This window comes from Pavona decussata, unplaced genomic scaffold (assembly GCF_977016875.1).
Source record: "Pavona decussata unplaced genomic scaffold, jaPavDecu1.1 SCAFFOLD_87, whole genome shotgun sequence".
Taxonomy (NCBI): domain Eukaryota; kingdom Metazoa; phylum Cnidaria; class Anthozoa; order Scleractinia; family Agariciidae; genus Pavona; species Pavona decussata.
In genome coordinates this window covers 4,276,537-4,293,177 of record NW_028145504.1, presented here as the reverse complement: position 1 = coordinate 4,293,177, position 16,641 = coordinate 4,276,537, and the positions used below count along the sequence as shown (strand labels likewise).

The 16,641-nt window shown below is 38.3% G+C and overlaps 1 long non-coding RNA gene and 2 pseudogenes across 1 annotated transcript in view; 1 reads left to right on the top strand and 2 right to left on the bottom strand.

Annotated features, from left to right (window-relative positions):
• LOC146474891 (uncharacterized) overlaps nt 1–6,062 on the top strand; it is a 49,609-nt gene extending 43,547 nt beyond the window's left edge. Inside the window, exon 4 of the long non-coding RNA XR_014866093.1 lies at nt 5,964–6,062. This is a non-coding gene — a long non-coding RNA (uncharacterized LOC146474891). The remainder of the gene's footprint in view (nt 1–5,963) is intronic.
• Nucleotides 6,063–10,553: 4,491 nt separating this feature from the next.
• Nucleotides 10,554–12,786, bottom strand: LOC146474890 (uncharacterized; annotated as a pseudogene).
• Nucleotides 12,787–13,921: 1,135 nt separating this feature from the next.
• Nucleotides 13,922–16,025, bottom strand: LOC146474889 (uncharacterized; annotated as a pseudogene).
• Nucleotides 16,026–16,641: the final 616 nt, after the last annotated feature.

Below are 16,641 nucleotides of genomic sequence, written 5' to 3'. Positions count from 1 at the left end.
ATAGCAACGAGCCTCATAACTGCCCTAAAAAAAAGGTAAAGCGAAGAAAGTGACCTACTCTAAACAGTAAAACAACAGAAGAACATAACCTTACACAGTAAATAAATGAGAACATGAAATCAAAACAGCAAATATGCTAAATTAAAGAAGCAACATAAACATTACATCTTACAGAAAATAAACTAAAGAAGCTAAGTGGAACAGGGTCTGATAAAAAAAAAAAAAAACAGCAAAAACAAACGAATAATTTACTTGGGAGGTGAAATAGGCAAAAGCATGTGAATAGCTTTCAAAATGGTGCCCGATAGCTGCAGTACAAACAATATTGCCCTAAAGGGTTCACATGAAGTCCATCAGACAAACATGGGTGGACAGAGGGTTTGCTAAAACCTTGATGCTGCCAACAAGAACATTAGGGATGGGATCTGACACTCCACAATGGTAATGGTTTAGCACTGATGCAGCAGCATTGAAGAATGGCGCTTTGACACAAGGTATCACCTTGCACACACCAATGACTCAGACAAGAGGTTTCCAAAAGTGAGCACACCAACTCCTCTATTTCGAATTCAGTTAACTGCCGACGAAGGCAAAGTAGGTCATTTGTTCCTATTTGAAGTATGACCTCGGGAGAGAATGAAGAAACAATGTGGAGGCAGCAATGCAATCTGGCAACAGTTAGACCGCTAGTGCCATGTAAATGAATGATGGCATCATGAAGAGGCAAAAAGTCTCATCAGCCTGTGAATAGAACTTTGGCGAAAGGTCATTGTGGTGCCTTTGAATAAAAGAATGACCTAAAACAATGACTGTGGAAGAAGAGTAAGACATCCAAAAGAGTAATAAACCACAATAAAACAACTGGATGTAACAAAGACAACAGTGATTGTGCAACAATGGCCTAAGAATAGAAAAAACAAACCCCGGTGGAATTGCTAACGGTTTACAAAATACACCCTTAAATAGACACAGAGAAATTGATTGTGTTTGAAAGAGGGATTAAAGGCACGAAATAATCCTTTCATCAAATGTAATTTTACTGTAAGAAAACTGAAAAGTTTATCTTACTGCTTCCTACCTAAGTCTTTGCATGATCGTTTTGTGGCTGTTTTTCGATAACTTGTTTCTCATGGTGTTGTTAATCCGTTTTGTGATGAAAAGTCTTTTCACATTTGGAACAGTGGTGTTTTTTCTCTTGTGAATGATTCTCCTGATGGCAAAAGCCCATTGTGGAACCTACGAATAAAAGAATGACCTAAAACAATGAATGTGGAAAAAGAGGAAGACATCCAAAAGAGTAATAAACCACATCAACAACAATTTATTGTAAGAGAAGACACTTTTTACAATATTAGTTACCCACAATTAGCAAGGGCTATTCGAGGTGGGTAACATTGATAGTTGTTTACATGCTCAAAAGGAAAAGAAAATTAACAACACAAAATAGAATCATTAAACAAAGAGAAAAAGAATTAAGTAGCAAAATAAATGAATTACAAGAAAACAACCATGTAACAAAGACAATTATGATTGTTCAACGATGGCCTGAGAATAGAAACAAAAGAGTGGAATTGCTAATGGTTTGCAAAATACACGCTGAAATAGACACAGAGAATATTGATTGTGTCCAAAAGAGGGATTAAAGGTACGAAATAATCCTTTTGTCAAATGTGATTTTACTGTAAGGAAACTGAAAAGTTTATCTTACTACTTCCTACCTAAGTCTTTGCATGATCGTTTTGTGGCTGTAGATGGTATGTAGTGAGCTGTTTTGTGGTGTGCTTGGAATGGGGTCATGTTGTGAAAGACTTCCCTGCAGGTAGAGCACTTGCTGAGCCAATCGTTTTTCCTGAACTTTTTTCTCATGGCGTTGTAAATCCGGTTTGTGATGAAAGGTTTTTCACATTTGGGACAGTGGTGTTTTTTCTCTTTTGAATGATTCTTCTGATGGTGTTTTTGACTTTTCCACAAGTCTCACATGCCTGTCTTGACTTTTTATTAAGAGGGATATCAGAATCATCGTACAAAATTGAAAGTCGTATTAGTGGCTCGATAAACCAAACAATATTCAAAGTTCAATCAAAGTTACCTGTCAGCTGGCCGTTTTCAGCTGGCCCCCGTCTGTACTTTGCTTTCAAGAAGCTGTTCAATGTCTTCAAAATGGCAAGCAAATCGGTTAATTTTCTAAAATAATCAAGAAAGGGCCTGAACAATACAAGAGAACAAAAAGACCCTGTTAAAGGAATAAGACCATCCATAAGCTTAATAATATACTCCTTCATTGAACGACAGGTTTTTTCCTTCTCAAGCTCACCCCAGGTACAAATAAGGCTTCATGGATTTTCGGCGACTTGACAACTATGGCGGGGGAAATTGACCACTTTCAGGTGAATTGAGCAGATTCAAGGGGCTCACTTCTTTTTGTAAACTTGGGTAAACAAAGGAATCACTACTTGGATCAAGCCTAATATCTGTGGGTTCTTTTGTAGTAAGGTCTGCATGGTCAAGTGTGGAGAGTGCCGAACAAGTTTGGGGTTTTGATACATTTCTAAAGTTCAATTCACTTGGTCGTGTTGTCTTGTGGCACGTCATCCCTAGGAGATGTACAAAAAGGTAACTCGGCAAACAATGAGTTTACAATTGTCCTCTTCTTGAGCTAAATCGACTTGAATGGAGCTGTTTACTTGAACTTTAGGCATACTTGTGGTAGCACAGAAATTAGCTATCGGATTACTTCTCAAGTTAAATCTATCCAGAGTCTTTCCTAAAACTTTCCAGACTAACTTCATCAGCTAACAAGGTATTTTTATTACTCATGGTACTTGAACAGCATTTACAATCCTTTCAGTGTGCAAGGGGTTACTTCTCTTGTGAACCTTCCAGGTTGGTACTTGACATTTTCACTTTGTTGTCTTGTATTGGTTCTTGACAATCCAGTCAGCCCTACTCTTCTCCACCTACTGTAACGTTCCATTTTTCTTACGCGAGTGCACAACGGGTGCAAATTAGGCTTCACAGACTTTCGGCAGCTTAACAACTGTGATGGGGGAAATTAACTCCAGAGCAACTAGATCACTAGCAGGACAGAGCTCGTCAAAACTCCTAGGTTTGCGGGATCTAGCCAACTGGAACTTTGTTGAGCAGCAGAGATTGAGATTATAACTAATTTTACAGCTGCAAGCCTTCTGCTTGTATACCTAAAAGGACTCATCTATTGCACTTTGCGTAAAGTAGTTGATTGTAGCTCTACTGCATCGACGCAAGTAGCCCGAGCACAAGACTTGATATGTAAACAAATTAGCGACAAGTAAGGTACTTGATATTTAGGAAGCTTTAAAAGGAGTGATCTATTCATCTTGGCAAGCCTTGTCTGAGATCTATACAAGTAGAATTTAAGGAAAGAAACAGATAAGAAATACAAAATAGCTCAATCACTACAGCCCTTCATCCGTTAGCTAACAGACAGGAGTGGACATCCAATGAACGTCATGAATTGTAACTGATATACACGTACTAAAGAAATATGCTTTTTATCAGGGGATCCATTGAAAAGGAACTCAGCCATCATTATGTAAGCTCAAGATATGAGCTTGATATGAGCTTGATGTCTGACACGAGTGCAAACTACCCAGAAGAATCCACTCATTCAGTGCCGTTCACACATCTCTCAAGCAACTCGACTTGCAATTATCTTTGGTCTCAATGTCGTAGTCAGGAATATAACCTAAGGCCTCTGAATCGATTGAACACTCAGAATTTGAACTACTTCGTGACATTTCTCACTCATAATAAGTTTTAAAAAAGAGAAACGTGGAGTTTTCCGTGGGAAAATGATCATCAACAAAGGAAAAACCCAGTTCCCCGGCTGACATCATCAATCTTTTAGGACCCAGACCTCTCACAGTGCAGTAGTGAACAAGAACATTGCGACTTTAAACATCCATAGCAATGTGAGGATTTTATTAATTTTCTTAATTTTTGTTTTAATCATCTCCAAGTCATTTACATTTGTCATAATGCAAAAACAAATTTAGGAGTTAGGGGCACTTTAAGGCTGGGGCCGTTACACTGGATCAAGTTAAAAAAAAGGTTCCTTTCAACAATTTAATTGTAAATAACACACACTTTAGCTTTTTTCTTGTATAAAAAGCTGATGCTAGAGCTGTTTCTTATAGCGACACTGGTTACATTATTTAAACACAGAATACTTAGTGCACAAAATTCTCTTACCTGTCTCACATCTGTTTCTGACAAAGCCAGGTGGACAGCTGAAGTTAAAGCCATTTATTTCATCCTTACAGGTTCCATTGTTTAGACAGGGGCTGCTCTCACACTAGTTGATTTCTGTTGAAAAAAGTCATGAATTTATTGTAAATAAATAAGCACTGTGTTCAGTCATTTTGTTTTTCATATTCATGATTGTTCTGTATCACCTTACAGAACTTTCCCTGGATAAATTGTATGCGGCCAGACGAGTATTTTTCTGATTTAACAACAACAACAACAATAAGGATGCATCTTAACCAAGTAGAATTTTGTGATTCTTGCCCCTGAAGCTAATGTTCGCCATTTCGTTAAATGCTGAGGACCTGGCACCGGATCAGTGAAAAACCATGCAAAATTCCGTTGCATGATTTTATTGTAAATAACCCACACTAAGCTACTGCAGGTTTCTACGCGTAAAGTTGAAGTTAAAGCTGTTACTTGCAGCAACACAAATGCCATTATTTAAACACGGGTTACCCTCACATTCTTTGATATTTGCAGTTTTGTGCGATTATGCAAAATTGCCTCGCACCTATCGCATCTGTTTCTGACAAAACGTGGTGGACAGCTGCAGTTGAAGCCATTTATTTCATCCTCACACGTTCCATTATTGAGACAGCGGCTGCTCTCACACTCGTTGATTTCTGCCGCAAATACAATTCCGTTTCCATAACTTAATTAGCTAAATTAGTTAGCTCGATTAGCTGGCCCTAATTAGTCAGTTGAACTATGAAAACCAATTTTAAATAAGTCTAGTCAGTCAAAAGGTTAGTCAGTCAGCAGAGGTGATCTAGTCAGTTAAGAAATTGGTCTGGCTGTCAGTTGGTGATTTAGTCAGTCAAGGAGTTGGTTAGTCAATCAGTTGGTGATTTAGTCAGTTAAGAAATAGGTTTGTCTGTCAGTTTTAAAACCACGTGTTGGTCCCTGAGAGAAAAACGTCCAATCAAAATCCATTATCGGCGCGTATATCTTAAGGGAGGGGACCCACTCATCCCTTCCTGTGTGACGTCAAAGCAAATCATCATTTGAAAGGTTGTTTTCATTCAATGGCGGCCACATGTATGAAGTTAAGACTCTGATGTGCCGTTTTCAGAAAAAAAAAAACCTTTTTCAAGCGGTAAATTGAAATAATAACTTCTAAGTAGTACTCGGTAGTTTAAATGATGGAAATTGGAGAAAAAAACGGAAAATTGAACGATAAACGTTTATTAACTCCAGCAAAAATGCAAGGACTTGTGGCTAGGCTTGAACGTTGGCGCTTTTATGTTAAAAACATAATAAAGTTCTAACCAAAACAAATCCGTGTTGACTAACAGCGGTTATGTGTCTCAACATTTCTTTTACATGCAGCCCAAATATAAAGGTACTTAGTTAAACAAAAAGGTTCTAATTTCTCATGCAAATTTGATCAACTGAGTTAACATAATTCACTTCAGTGCACATACGCTTTCTTGGCTTAATACGAGATAGAGTAAAATTCGTTAACATAGCTGCAGTATTGTGCTTTAATGAAATTTAAAGATTAGAAGACAGATAGGTTTATACATCAACGGTTTATTAGGACTCAGAAAATGAACTTAACACTGATATACAATCAAATTGTTTTTCAAGAAAACTGTCAGCACGAGTATCACAAATCAAGTAAAACGCATCTGTTTTCCTCATCACTGCTCGATAACCCTGTTTTGTCTTTGCAGTTTTGGTCGTGAACTTGCCTTGGGAATCTCGATGGCTAGTTTTGGAGGGTTTCTTCATTTGGCAAAGAATTTGCTGAGAGCGTATTTGAAAGGGGTTTGCCTTTTAGAGCACTGGCGACTTTTTGTGGACTTTCCCACTGTCTTGCTTGGATCGACGATACCAGGCCTCTCAAGCGAGAAATCATCTACGCCACATTGCTCTCTTGTGAATCTATTAAGCAGAAGGACTCCAAATTTCTTCACCAAACCTTGAATTTGCAACCACAGTGCATCTTCCGCACTTTTCTCTTTCTGATTAAATAACAATTTCTCCAATTGAACGACCAGAAGTTGGACCGCCATCCCGCAAGACACAGCTGCGGTCAACATGCGGCTACTGTGTGCATCGTTGTGCAGTAATAATGAATGAACGGTTAGATTCCAGCTTAAAAGTCCAGCGTGTTTCTTCCATCGCTTTAAACCTTCAGTAACAGCTTCCAGATTACGTTCAGGAGAAAGAATCAAGGTAGGAATTTCTTGAGACACGCTTTCTACATCGTAGGACACTTTTTTTAAGGCAGTTCCATGAAGAAGTAACCATAGCATTTTTGATAGCATTCAGGTCAGAGTAAGCCATCTGGAGAGAACGTTTGAAATGAACGGAACAAGAACGAAGCAAATATAGCTTGAGATCGAATGGTGAAATGATGCGATCAACAAAAGCGCACTTTTATTTGGAAAACATAATAGATTCTGCAATATCCAATCAGGGTGGGTATAGAGCGGACAAGCCTGGGCACGTCAATTGTTTCCTTTTTGCAAGAGTGACGCTCATAAGTAAACCTCGGCACTTATTAGTATGGAGGAAGTAAAAAAATTAGTATGCGGGAAGGCACTGACTAGGCACTTAATTAGTATGAAGGAAGTCAAAAATTAGTATGCGGGAAGGAAGGAAATTCCAAGGGAAGTCACTAACAAGGGTTAATTTTGCTGAACATATACTACTTCAAGCCTTCCATACTATTTTCTCATTTTCACAAATCAACTTAATGTTTGCAAAGTTTTTTTGAAAATAGCTAAGCGGTAGTTCACATTTCAAAAGTCTTGGGTATTCCAACGCAAGTTTGTGAAATTTCATGAAAAAGTAAGCGTGTGACTTTGAAATGTTGATATTATTTCGTAAAATCACAGTGAATGATTGACCGCAACAATCTTTCAAATTTGAAAGTATTTGACCTTGGATGGAAGAATAATATAAAATATCTCTGTGTGCATTTTCGACAGCTCTTGCTAATGTGTTGACAGTTTCTACACACTCTTCGGGTGAGCTCGTTTTGATCTCAACATTGCGGTAACACATGCGTCTTTCATTGTTCACTGAAGAATCTAATTTATATTTCACAACATCAAACTTGCTTTGTCCTGATGAGGGATTAGAAGATGTTGCAAGCTCTGGAAATTTCTCCAACATTTTTTTCTTCTCGTTGTAGACAAAATCCTTGGTATTTGGAAAGTGAATGACAATCCTTTGTGTAAAACCTTCAAGGTAGCTTGCAAATTCCGTGAAACGTTTCTTGTTCATGTTTTTACTGAAATACTCCTTCCCTTCAACTTCATTGATTTCAACAAAGAATCTGTCTGATGCATCGGACAATTCGTCCTTGGGTTAAAAAATCATATGACTGTCTCGTGACCTTGAAAACAATAGACTGAATTTAGACGAAAGCGGGAAAGTCCCAGAGAATGAGATCATCAACTTCCTGTTTACCGAGAATGTCATGCAATGGAATAATTGTGTTGACTCTGGATTAGTTCAGATACTAATTTTTTATTACATTTTATTGTAAGCAGTGGTATTCATGGAAAGAATTTCGAGATTGGATTGGATTGATTTCTTACTTAATAATATCTTGATCTAGTTTTGGATTTGGATTTCAGATTTTGGATTTCGATTTTGGATTTCAGAAATTGGATCTCAGTTTTGGATTTTCAGAATTTTGAAAACTGAGCTGGTAGCCCCTCTCCAATTTATAGGACTAATAATTATGTTGGATTTCAGAGTTGAGATTTCAGAATTTTCAAAACTGAGCTGGTACCGCCGACTCTATAACTACTGGGGCCACAGTGCCTTCAATTATACCCAACTTGTGCCATTTTCAGCCCTTCGATAAAACCTCGAAACGCATCATGTGTACCTGTCACAGTCATGGCTAAAAAAAAGAGGAAAATCACAAGAAAAATTAAGGTACAGTCCACTGGAAAAAATTCTCAAATTTCCAAGTTGGATTTAACTTGGTTTTTACTTGGATTTCGTTACTAATCCAAACTTGGAAAAAGTGCAATTTATCCAATTTTGGTTCTCTGTCTGGATTTGGCAGATACCAAAAAAATGGAAAACTGGAAAAATCCAGACTGGGAAATTGAGTTATCCAGGAATAGGAACTTTCCTCATTCACTTGGATTTTGCGTGATCCAAACTTTAATGCCCTAAATTGTGCAAGATCACAAGCTTGGGGTTTGCGTTTTACAAGAATGGATTCTAACAAACCAGACCTGAATTGTTACATAAACAGGCTGGGAATTCACGTTTTTATAGAATGGATTCCAAGAAACCAGACCTGGGTTGTTATATAAACCGGCTAGGGATTTGAGTTTTACAAGAATGGATTCCAACAAACCAGACCTGGATTGTTATATATCCAGTTTACGGATTCAAGTTTTACAGGAATGATTCTGATAAATCAGACCTTGATTTTTACATAAACAGAGCAGGGATTCGAGTTTTACATCTAGGCCAATGCAAATACTTTGAAAAATACACTTTGAACAAACAACTTGAACATCAATTTATTGCCATTTGTTTTCTTTAAGGTACATTGCTTCAACATATTTTACTTGAGATGAAAACACAGCAACTAACAGCGAGGACACTGATATTTAGACCTTCACTATCAACAATATGAACATTATAATTTATTTCTTGAGCTCAAGATAACCAAACAATAGCAAGAACTTATTTAGACCTTCACCACAACACTTTTTCTCGAGATACTGTTGCTGTTGCGAAAATGCATTTTTAGTCCTTCACTATCAACAATATGAACATTATATTTCTTGAGCTAAAGAGACATCAAATAGTAGCAAGAACTTATGCAGACCTTCACTACAACACTTTTTCTCGAGACACTGTTGCTGTTGCGTAAATGCATCTTTAGTCCTTCACTATCAGCAATATCAACATATTTCTTGAGCTCAAGAGATATCAAATAATAGCAAGAACTTATTCAGACCTTCACTACAACACATTTTCTCGAGATAGTGTTTAACGGAGGGGAAATGCACCTTTAGTCCTTCACGATCAATAATATCAACATTTTTCTTGAGCTCAAGAGACATCAAATAATAGCAAGAACTTATTTAGACCTTCACCACAACACTTTTTCTTGAGATACTGTTTAACGGAGCGGTGACCTTTACTAACTGTGTTTTCTAGGTAGACTAATAGTATTGATAATTAAGCAAGAACACTGGTATTAGTCCTTCACTATCAGCATTACATTTCTTGAGCTCAAGATACACCAAACAATAGCAAGAATTTAGACCTTCACCACAACACTTTCTCTCGAGATATTGTGTAATGGAGTGGTTACCTGGACTAACTCTCTTTCTAGAAGGGTGCTGGAGATTGCTCGGATCATGACTGCTGCTTTAGACTTTGGTACTTGCACAGGATTACCGGTAGTTACACAGAGACACAATAACAACACAAGAAATCTACATGTAGAATAACATGATTTTGAGTTATTTACTGAAAATGAAATGATTAATAACAGTAATGAAATTCCCCCTTGGACAGATTCTTTAAGGTACATGTGGTCATGAGCTGCCCATGTCTTCAATTAAAATTGGCTCAACTTACTTTGTATCATAGATAGACCGATCCATGCTTTTCAACAGGTTTTTTTCAGCATTATTTAAGATTCGATCCACCATTGTAAATTTTCTGGGTTATACATCTCCAAGTTTGTCCTTCTTTCTGTCAGCACATCCTTCTGGAATATAGAGGGTAATTTAAGTTAACAATGGAGTTATTCCACAGTATTCTGTCTATTGCAAAGACTACAATTGGGCCCACGATAAACATTGCATTTTACATGTGCCAAATCTAATTATTACTCTTTGGATCAACTCGAATTACAAGTTAAATTGACATTTGAAATAGTTGTTGAATTTGTAAAGTTGCATTTAACTCATGAATCACTTTTCTGTTCTTACTTCGTTCTAAATAATGTCAAAGGGCAAGGAACCATATGGACTGATGTTGAAACATATTCACACAAGAGTGGCTGGGACTACAAAGACAATTTTCCTACTACAGTTTCTAAGATATTTCAGTAGCCTTCAAAATAAGTGACCCGATTTTTCCGTTTCAAAGTAGAAAAACTGACAGCATAAACTAGAAGCTGCAATGTACCTGCAAGTTTTTGTGTTTCTTCTACGAATTTTGCTTTCATTCCGACGGTTCTTAGACCAAGGGTCTCCATCCCATCATGAGTTCGTACTGTAGCTGAAAAAAAAAACAGTCAAAAGTCACCAATACCCTTATTTACCTTAATTCTTGCTCCTCTGCACGATTTTTTTTTTGCACCTTTTTTTTTCAGCATCTGTTTTGTAGCGCTCTAACTGCTTCATTCTGTCTTCGTTGTCCTGTTGGCACTAGCAAAAATAATTAAACATAACATTTGCGCCAACTTATGGACATTTCCATTATCTGATCCTGTCTCCATATGCTCAAGGATTACTAGCATTGAATATTTTCTTGTCTTTTGAATGACAACGACATAGAAATATTCAATTACTGTTATGCCAAATATGACTATAGAGAAAGTGTAGTGCTACACATTACATTGCATTACTCCGGGATAGAAAAGTGTGTAATCTATGAAAGTATTCTGAAATAGAACTGTAAACCATAAAACTTTATTCATCAAAAGTTTTAAAAACGGTTGGATTTAGTCGGTATTGTCTCTTCAATGGTCTATTTTCATTTCCTGTAACCTGTCTGAATACTTTTAGTTCAAACTAAAGATTTCTGATACATACCATTTCCTGAACTCCACTGAGAACTGGCAGTCCAATCTGTGAATACAATTCTACAATCCAATGGTACTGCGGTCCCTTTTGCCTGTAGCACCAGGTCATGCTGGCTTGAAGCAAGCCCAAATTTGTTGAGGCTTGATAGTGCTTTTGGTGCAGATTTGTATCCTTGGCCCTAAATTTGGGCAACACACTAAAGGTGGCCTCTGGTAAGTTCGAATGCCCCTTCCCCAAATCCTGGTTAATTACTTGGCCTGCTTTGTTTGCCCTTTTAGCACACTCTATCTCATAAGTCAGCGCATGAAATTCACATTTCAGCGGGTGAGCAGAGCGATATGGCTGTCCTTGGCACTTCATGTCTGGATAAAACATATTGTTATCCGCAACACACTCCTTACACATACATTTTACTAGTGGGTGAAATGAACAGGAGCCCCCCTCCCACTCATGAATGTCCCTGCTGTGGTATTTGCCTAGAGTCAGTGTGGTATCTTTGTACTTCTCAGGGCTGGTGTCAGCTTCAATCAAAGCACAGTAATGATTCCTCTTGGCATTTTGAATGAATGCAGGACTAATGCAACCACAAGCAGGCTTGTTTCTTGTAGCAACAAATGTATGTTTTTTGCCAGCACAACAGCATTTCACCGAAATTCTGATTTGTGCAGGGCAATAAATGCTGGTGTGAATGAGGATTTACCCCTTATTTCATGTGCCCTCCCTATATGGCCCCCACACAACCTAATCTTTGACTCCTGTTCATTTGGAAAAGAGTATCTAAGACCTTTAGCAGAAGATGAATCAGCATCCTGCCAATTTATTGCAGCTTTTAAGCCTTCTTCCTTTGCCAGAGCCCAAAGCTCCCTGCTGAGATGTCCCTCAGCTGACTAAGCAGTGCCTTTCCATAAATCTTCATTACAAATTCTGTGTGCACCTCTCATAGACAAATGCCCATAATATAGAAGGGCACCTGTGATGTAATTTTTAATGCAATTTTGACTGAAATGTCCCCGTATTAGCCAGCAACTATCACAGCATGTTACAGGTTTACGAAACAAAGGTGATAGTATTTTTTCAGCCTGGTGAGTGAATGAGAATGATGTATTATTCTAGAGTGCCCCTATCAGGAGTTGTCTTGGGTTCGACTCCTGATAGGGTTCCTCGGATTTTTTCCCGAGTATGTCTGTGTCACTTTCTAGAATAATACGTCATTCTAATTACAGGTTGTTTGCAAAATCAAAACGAAAGGAATTTGCCAAAGAATCAACATAAGCAAATTGCCAATCAAAATACAATCGATCTCAGACAAGGATAAGGGCTTTTTTCAGCCTGCTACACAGACCATTGGTTAAACTCTGCATAATTTTAGAAAAATGCTAATCATGTTATACAGTTTTGGTGGCTTTGTGGTTTTTAAAATACCAAAAACAATAGTTTCAGAAACGCAGAGATTTTGACTAGAGTTTCATAATTTTTTTATGCCTTTCAGTATACTGTTGCCTAACCGGTAGTATAGGCAATACCGATCACTGACTGATCACAATCCAATACAATATCCAGTTGCGTTCTTTTTTCAAACTCAGTCTATTCAATTGCTTTGACTGCAGCTAAAGGTAGATTGTCTACTGACTTCAGTCCTTAAAAAGTGTGTTTCATTGGACAAACAAATTATGTTCCAAACATGTGGAGGGGGAATTGGGACGAAAATGTAATTGAATCGAGTTTCATGCCATTGGACCATTAACGCCATGCCACCGAATCATACATCATTCTATCCGACAATATGCTTCATGTCATTGGATCGGACTTCATTTTATTGGATCATACGTCATTCTACCGTATCTTATATTTATGTGGGGCTTTATGTCATTGCAATGCATCATTCTGCCAGAAAACCACATTCCTGTTATTGGATCGTAGACCATTCACTCGAACTATATACATCATGCCACCAGATCGAACTTCATGTCATTGGATCAGAAACGTCATTCCATCGGGCCAGCGGCTTATTGAAAAAAGTTTGTTTCCTAGAGTGCTTTTCCAGATACATAACAGCAAATATGGCGGCTCACCTGCAGGGTCAACATCGAACGTCACAAAAACTTATAGAAAGTAACATAAAAACGGTACTTCTTGATGTTATGAATCAACTGGCTTGCAATGCAGATCTTGATTATGGCTTGTATAAGGTGGAGTGGTTATGCTCGCTGGTTTTGAGGCTTGGGGGAACATTTGAAGCAGCTCTCCTTCCAAAGTTACGTCAAGCCCATAATGTCATTTCACTTATGATTAGATGCAATGAGGAATCTGCACACGTCCACAACAACAGACCGATGATAGTAACTGGCAATAAAGGGAGGCCAAATATATATATCAGTCGAAATCAGCTTGAGTATTTCCTAGAGAAAGGTTTTAAGGGCAGTGACATAGTGAGGATGCTCAGTGTCAGCAATAAAACAGTTTATAAGAGACTACAAGAATTTGAATTACCGGTTCGCGCGAGCTACTCAGATATAAGTGAAGTGGAGTTAGACATTATCATTCTGGATATACTCCACAATTTCCCAAACTGTGGCTACAAATCAATGCGGGGCCATCTTCTGTGCAAGGGTCATAAAGTTCAAGAGGAAAGGATCAGGGAGGCAATGAGGAGAGTTGACCCTAAAGGTAATGCTTATGTCGTGCACTACATGCAAGTGGATCTTTCATTGAGTCTCTTGTAGGCCACTTTCAAAAATGCAGTACCCCCCCCCCCCCCCCCATCAAAGTAGATATATGTATTGGGCTCTTCCATTTCTGACTGATGGCCCTTTTTGAGTAGACGTCTTAATTCCTTTTTTGTTTAATTTCAACCATATATAACTGTACAATTTCTTTTAGTTTTTACATTCACATGCACACACAGACATAACATGTGCAAGGCACACAGCAAATTCTCTTGACAATGTCATAATTATGGTCTATATATTCCTTAGCCTCATCGATTGATCCTGTGGCTAAGTATTTTATCACAACTGGGCTCAACCCTGCCATCCCAGGCCCTCCATGAAGTACATTATGGGCAATAAGCTTGCCAGCCATTTCGAAGCAACCTGAAGAGATGGTATCAACCCCATACAAGGGAAGTAAATGGCCTTCTTGCCCACCAAACAGCTGAATATTGTAAAGAGTGTCCACCTTAAGATTGATATGGCCTCATGGAAATACTCTTTTGTTGGTCCACCAACATCAGCTCCATGTTCACCAACAAAGTTCACATTAAGTGGTTTAGTCAGATCTAGTCTTGGATCTTTATAAATGCACATCAGTTGCATAACCAGTGATATTTGCATCCTGTTTACTGAAATAAACTGAGTGCCACATTGGTGGGCAACCACTTCATTACGATAAGAATTGAAGATCTCAGCTGCACTCAAATCTTTGCTGCATATGGTTTCCTGTTCACATCCTGTTCAACAAGCAATAAAAAATATTAACCTCTTACTAACCGAGCGCGAGGGCCGTACTGGGGAATATTGGCCCGAGGTCGTGGCAGTACGGACCGAGTGCAGCGAGGTCCTTACAAAAACGACTGAGGGCCAATATTCCCCAGTACGGCTCGAGCAAGCTAGGTTAGTAAGTAGTTTATTATATGGCACTCGGAGCAAACTTGTTTATTTATAAAAACGCACTTCCGGTCACTTGAATTCAAAGGGTTTCCCGCGTGACGTGTTTTTGATGACGCGAGCAACCCAGAAAGAGCAAGCTTCGGTACCACGAGTTTAAAAGCAAATTTACTAAACGTTTACATGTAATCATGTTGATTATAGAAAAGACTTCAAGAACGATTTGTAGCGGAATTTGACGAAAATCTTAACAGCTGCGGTTTGTTTTTGAAACTCACAAAACTGGTTTCGTCGAAACTTTACTAGCCCATCACAAAGTACGGATCAAGAAAAGGTTGCTGTGAAAATCACATTCAACTTTAAAAGAAGCAGCATTAAGTCAATCGTCCTCATCGCTCTCATCTCTGGTTTGGAAACCCAGGTGTAGGGATAAAAACCACCACACAGTCCTTTGAAGTGCAACTGTATTGGAGTCGCCGAATTTCCCTGCCTCAAAAACTGAGAGCATCTTCTTCGTTTTCGTCAATCGCCTGAGCTGCTTGCAGCTTGTTTCTTCTGTCGTGTTTAGTTGTGAACTAGTGACTTGTGATTTGCAGCTAGAACTCTTCTCGATTTTTCAAACTCATTGTCCTTGAGTATGTTGAATGGATATTTCTTCTCAGATAAGTATCGCTGTATATTGCGCTGAAAACTGGAAAATGTTGCTGGCTCGTATTCACATTTTCCTGCGTACGTTTATAAAAACAATTGACGAAAGGTGGTCAAGCTCGGACGCAGGTAGGCTTTCAATTGTTTGACTATTTAAGCCGTTAGCTTCAATAAAACGGAGTAGCGTGATCATATTAGTAGACGTCTTCCTTTTGTGTTTTCACTTCTCTCTTTGTTTATGAAATCGTCAATGGCTTCGTGGCCTTCGCTGATGCCTGTTTCAGAGGTTTCTAGATCTTTGGGATAGTAAAATTTGCTTTGTAAATGATATTCTTTTTGGTCCATGTTGGAATCAGTCTTTTGGGTAGTTTCTTTGTAAAGAATGAAAGTATTTTCAGATTTTCTTTTCGCAGTTTTAGCTGCAAAGTTTCAAATTTGCCGCTTGCAATTGTCCTAAACAAAAATACACTGCTTAGGACCGTTTCCACGGAAACGGTCCGTATGGTAAAATCCTGACCAAGAAAGAACCAATCAGAACGCGCAGATTTACCTCAAGACTACCTTGCCATATAATAAGATGTTTTAACCATTGGCTGCCCTGTTCACAGTTTCTCATAAATTCTGTTAAGGGCAGCTCTTGGTTCGACTCTATACGCCTTATTCCAAAATGGCGACTGCCCGAGACGATCTGGGGAGAGTAGCATGATAACGAGGCATCAAGGGCCGCCAAGCTCATAACAACTATGGCGTCCTTTCAGAACAACATTGTTTACGGTCCTTCGTTTTTCACTGAGGATGATATTCCTGGCAGTTCATTGGATGGAAGAAATCCGAATCGATTGAAAAATTCCGAATTAAAGTTTTGGTTGAAGTGTCGTGGCGATTCGTGTAAAGGATTGTCAACCAAAGCTCAACTTTGTAAGCGGTAAGTCTCGAGACCAAACAGTTTTTTTTTTTTTTTAATGAAGAAGAACTTTATTTCACTACATAAATACTTATTACACTTTTCAAATAGTTAAAGAAAAGAAAAAAAATAATACAACAACAGCAACAACAACTACAATGCTACTATTATTACAAAGTTGTTATAATATATTACCGTATTACAATTCTTAGCTTGCGAGCAAGCTCTCTAGCTTGGGGGTGGGGGGCTTGCTCGCAGGCTATACAATTCTATATGACAGAAGTTTATTTGAAACGCAGATACTAAACACACGTACACACAAAACCAAACTGCATAAGCCGTTGCGTTAGCGTGGCAGCTATTACTTAAGAAATTAGCTGAAGCTAATGTAGGTAAAAGAAGGAGCATATCGTTTTTCGACAGCTGAAAATTTAAATTTAATTTTTTT